Source organism: Sapajus apella, unplaced genomic scaffold (genome assembly GCF_009761245.1).
Source record: "Sapajus apella isolate SASKATOON/1434 unplaced genomic scaffold, GSC_monkey_1.0 scaffold92, whole genome shotgun sequence".
In the NCBI taxonomy this organism is placed as follows: domain Eukaryota; kingdom Metazoa; phylum Chordata; class Mammalia; order Primates; family Cebidae; genus Sapajus; species Sapajus apella.
In genome coordinates, this window is record NW_022437032.1 from 6,848,231 (window position 1) to 6,853,380 (window position 5,150).

General features: G+C 44.2%; 1 protein-coding gene across 3 annotated transcripts in view; it reads right to left on the minus strand.

Annotated features, from left to right (window-relative positions):
* The window catches only part of ARFGEF2 (ADP ribosylation factor guanine nucleotide exchange factor 2), a 97,206-nt gene that overhangs the window by 29,376 nt on the left and 62,680 nt on the right, over positions 1-5,150 (minus strand). The window lies entirely within an intron of this gene.

The following is a 5,150-nucleotide window of genomic DNA, read 5'->3' on the forward strand; positions in this document are numbered from 1 at the left end:
CAGCCTCCCAAAGTGCTGGGATTAGAGGTGTGAGCCACCACGCCCAGTCCTTTTTCTTTTTCTTTTTTTTAAACATAACGTCTTACTCTGTTGCCCAGGCTAGAGTGCAGTGGCCCCATACTGGCTCACTGCAACCTCTGCCTCCTGGGTTTAAGCGATTCTCCTGCCTCAGACTCCTGAGTAGCTGGGATTACAGGCACCTGCCACCCTGTCCAGCTCATTTTTTTTTAGAAGACACAGGGTTTCACCATGTTGGCCAGGCTGGTCTTGAACTCCTGACCTGAAGCAATCAGCCCATCTCAGCCTCCCAAAGTGGTAGGATCACAGGTATGAGTCATCATGCCCAGCCAAGAACTCTTTTCATTGAAAATAAAACTCTATACCCATTAAACAACATCTCCCAAGGTCCTGTTTAATTTCCTCCAAATATATATATTTTTTGGGGGGGATCAAAAGACGTCATAGTCTACGGAAAACCTTTTCACACTTTCCCAGTGTCTGTCACCTAAAGCAAATGACTATGAAATAAATATCATCAAATTCTGCAAAATTATTGAGGCTTTTCAATTTACTTAAAAGTTGTACTTGTCTCTGGTTTGCCTACTTTTAGGAACTAGAGTTATGGGTAAATATTTGGCTGGTGCTTTTCAGACTTTTCTCTCAAGGAGAATCTCTAAAAACAGCGAGAGAATGTTTCCCATCAGCACCCCCTGCCAGTGGATCTGGGGGCATCTTGCAGAGGCCTGCTCCAAGTGAGGCACTTCATTGACATGTGGTCTGACCTGATGTGTTTTTTTTTTTTTTTTTTTTTTTTTTGAGACGGAGTTTCACTCTTGTTACCCAGGCTGGAGGGCAATGGCGCGATCTCGGCTCACCACAACCTCCGCCTTCTGGGTTCAGGCAATTCTCCTGCCTCAACCTCCTGAGTAGCTGGGATTACAGGCACGCACCACCATGCCCAGCTAATTTTTTGTATTTTTAGTAGAGACGGGGTTTCACCGTGTTGACCAGGGTGGTCTCGATCTCTTGACCTTGTGATCCACCCGCCTCGGCCTCCCAAAGTGCTGGGATTACAGGCTTGAGCCACCGCGCCCGGCCCTGATGTTTTATTTTTAACAATTATAATGCAGCAATATGATTTGCAATAATGAAAAATTGGGGCCAGGTGTGGTGGCTCACACCTGTAATCCCAGCACTTTGGGAGGCTGAGGCAGGAGGGTCACCTGAGGCCAGGAGTTCAAGACCAACTGGGCCAACATGGTGAAACCCTGTCTCTACTAAAAATACAAAAATTAGCTGGGTGTGGTGGCACGGGAGGCTGAGGCAGAACTGCTTGAACCTGGGAAGTGGAGATTGCAATGAGCCAAGATGGCGCCACTGCACTCCAGCCTGGGTGACAGAGTGAGATCCGTCTCAAAATTAAAAATTAATTTAAAAAATTAGGCGAGACATGGTGGCTCACAATTGTAATCCCAGCACTTTGGGAGGCTGAGGTGGGCAGATGACTTGAGGTCAAGAGTTCGAGACTAGCCTGGCCAACATGGTGAAACCACGTCTCTACTAAAAATAAAAAAAATTAGCTGGGTGTGGTGGTGGGCGCCTGTAATCCCAGCTACTCGGGAGGCCGAGGCAGAAGAATTGCTTGTACTTGGGAGGTGGAGGTTGTAGTGAGCCAAGATTGTGCCACTTCACTCCAGCCTGGGCAATAAGAGTGAAACTGTCTCAAAAAAATTAAAATAAAAAATAAAAAGAAAATAAAGTCAGCCTTGAAAAGGATGGAAATTCTGACACATGCAACAACATGGATGAACCATGAAGACATTACCATGCTGAATGAAATAAAGGACTCCCAAAAAGACAAAGACAACATGATTCGACTTATATGAGGTACCTAGAGCAGTCAAGTTCCTACGGACACAGAGCAGAACAGTGGTTGCCTGTGGCTGGTAGGGTGAAAGTGGGAGTTACTGTTTAATGGGTACGCAGTTTCAGTTTTGCAAGATGAAAAGGGTCCTAGAGATCTGTTGCACAACAATGTGAGTATACCTAACACTACTGAACTGTATGGTTAAAATGGTTAGGATGGTAAATTTTATATGTATTTTATTTTTGAGACACAGTTTTACTCTTCCTTTTTTTTTTTTTTAAAGATGGGGTTTCACCATGATGACCAGGCTGGTCTTGAACTCCTGACCTCAGGTGATCCACCCGCCTTGGCCTCCCAAAGTGCTGAGATTACAGGTGTGAGCCGCCGCACCTGGCCCACAGTTTTACTCTTGTTGCCCAGGCTGGAGTGCAATGGCACGATCTCGACTCACTGCAACCTCCACTTCTCAGGTTCAAGATATTCTCCTGCCTCAGCTTCCTCTGTAGCTGGGATTACAGGCACCCGCCACCACGCCAAGCTAATTTTTGTATTTTTAGTAGAGACAGGTTTTCACCATGTTGGCCAGGCTAGTCTCGAACTCCTGACCTCAGATGATCTGCCCACCTCGGCCTCCCAAAGTGCTGGGATTACAGGCATGAGCCACTGCGCCTGGCCTGTTATATGTATTCTATTACAATTTTTTTTAAAGAGAACAAATCTACCTATGCTAACATGGTTAAATCTTTATGATTCCTTGCTAAGTGGAAGACATTTTTTTAAAAGTGAAACAAACCAAGACAGTATTATCTGTAATATTTCCATGAGTACATACATTAGGTATGTGCATACAAAAATGTCTGGAAAGATATACATCAAATTGGTAAGAATAATTAGCTTTGGAGAGGGCCAGGTGTGTGGGGGTGGGTGGTCAAAGGTGTTTTAGCTGTAATTTTTGTTTAAAGGGGAGTATGTTAATGTAATTATGAACTAATAAAAAGAATATTCCCCTTCTAAAAATCCAGGTAAAACAGATGTTCCAGGTATACACACCATGTTCAGTGTACAGCTTTGCTTACCCAGGACACAGTGCTTGTGCCCCTAGTTCAAGAGAATCATGTAACTGTTCGAACAACCCTGACAGCACCCTGAGGGCTAAGTTATAGCTCTACTGAGCCATCTACATTTCTTCAAATCTGCAAGATTCTTAAGTGCCCCAGTTCACAAGGGGAAGAACATCTTTCTAAGGTGGTGGAAAAAGTTAAGAGTTCCAGAGTAAGGGCCAGGCACAGTGGCTCACGCCTATAATCCCAACACTTTGGGAGGCTGAGGGGAGCAGATCATTTGAGGTCAGGAGTTTGAGACCAGGCTAGCCAGCATGGTGAAACCCTGTGTCTACTAAAAATACAAAAATTAGCTGGGTGTGGTGATGCATGCATGTAGTCCCAGGAGAATTGCTTGAACTCGGAAGGCAGAGGTTGCAATGAGCCAAGATCGAGCCACTGCTGTCCAGGATGGGCGACAGTGTGAAACTCTGTCTCAAAAAAAAAAGAGCTCCAGAGTGAGCAACTGAGTTTTCCATGACCTGGTGCTTAACAGCACTGATTACATGAAACAGACATCTGTAATGAAGTTGATGACAATGAAATGTCTGGTTCCTACCTGCCACCCTATGTCCCAAGCTTGCCTGTAAGTGGTCTGTAGATACCGAGAATTGGCACACAGTCTTGACAACAGAATCACAGGTGGGAAAAGTAACTTGAGCAAAATGATGCTCCCCTCCCAAAACAGATGTCCCAGTGAACACAAAATGGGAGACTTTCTGGGAAACATTTACCAAAACACTTTTGGCTAGTCACTTCTGAAAGAACAAATGATTCCACAGTTGCCAGCCAAATGATCTTGTGGAATAAATGAGCAGCGTTTGTTCTGGCTTAGCTGTCACATGCTTGGACAAGAATACAAGGTACAGTAATGGCAATGATTCACATTTTCTTTCTCAAACAAATTCACATCAATTATTTCAACTCATCCAATTAGGAATTTGTTTACTCAGAACAGCAGGAAAGACAGTGCTGAGTTAGTTGATTCTTTAAAGTGATACCATCCACTCAACAAACAGTTCCTCTGGGTCAAGGCCACTTCCAATGAGGGACCTTTCCTGACCACATTTTCTCAATAACCCTGATATACGACATGCTTGATCCTTTCCCATCAGTTATTTTATCATAAAATGGGAGTGATAAAATTTTATCATAAAATGGAACTGATGGGAAAGGGCAGACAGGCAGGAGTCTCATCTGTCCAGTGCCCAGCATGAAGCAGTCGGATATTTTGTAAAACAGATGGTGTGCTGTGAGGTGCCTTAATATAAGCTGATAGAAAAACAAGGAACTTTCGGGCCGGGCGCGGTGGCTCAAGCCTGTAATCCCAGCAACTTTGGGAGGCCGAGGCAGGTGGATCATGAGGTCAAGAGATCGAGACCATCCTGGTCAACACGGTGAAACCCCGTCTCTACTAAAAATACAAAAAATTAGCTGGGCATGGTGGCGCGTGCCTGTAATCCCAGCTACTCAGGAGGCTGAGGCAGGAGAATTGCCTGAACCCAGGAGGTGGAGGTTGCAGTGAGCCCAGATCGCGCCATTGCACTCCAGCCTGGGTAACAAGAGCGAAACTCCGTCCCCCCCCCCCCAAAAAAAAAAAAAAGAAAAAAGAAAAAAAAAGAAAAACAAGGAACTTTCATTAGCTGATGCACACCACCATGCCCGGCTATTTTTTTTTTGTATTTTTAGTAGGACGGGGTTTCGCTATGTTGACCAGGCTGGTCTCAAACTCCTGACCTCAGGTGATCCACTCGCCTTGGCCTCCCAAAGTGCGGAGATTACAGGCGTGAGCAACTGCATCCAGCCCAAATATTAATTTTTTCAACAAAAGTTTCAGAAGAATGGCAGCCGGAATACAAGCAGTGACGCTGAAGAGTGAAACTACCTGGAACTTAACATTAGGTCATTTAAAAGGCCTTTCTGGATTTCACAATGCTTCCGAGCATCAGTGTATTTGTCCAGTGGTTGTAATAATCTTTGTGGTCTTAGCCTACATTCTGCATGTGGGATAGTAAAGTATTTTTAATACCACTAGATTTTTAACTCATTCTACATGAATTCTACCAGTATGTAAGTATGATATTACTCCTATCAAGCTGTCTTTTGACTTCACAGGGAAAACGAATTAGAGGCATCTAAAAAACAGGGCAAATTATTTATCACTTCTTTTTTTTTTTTTTTTT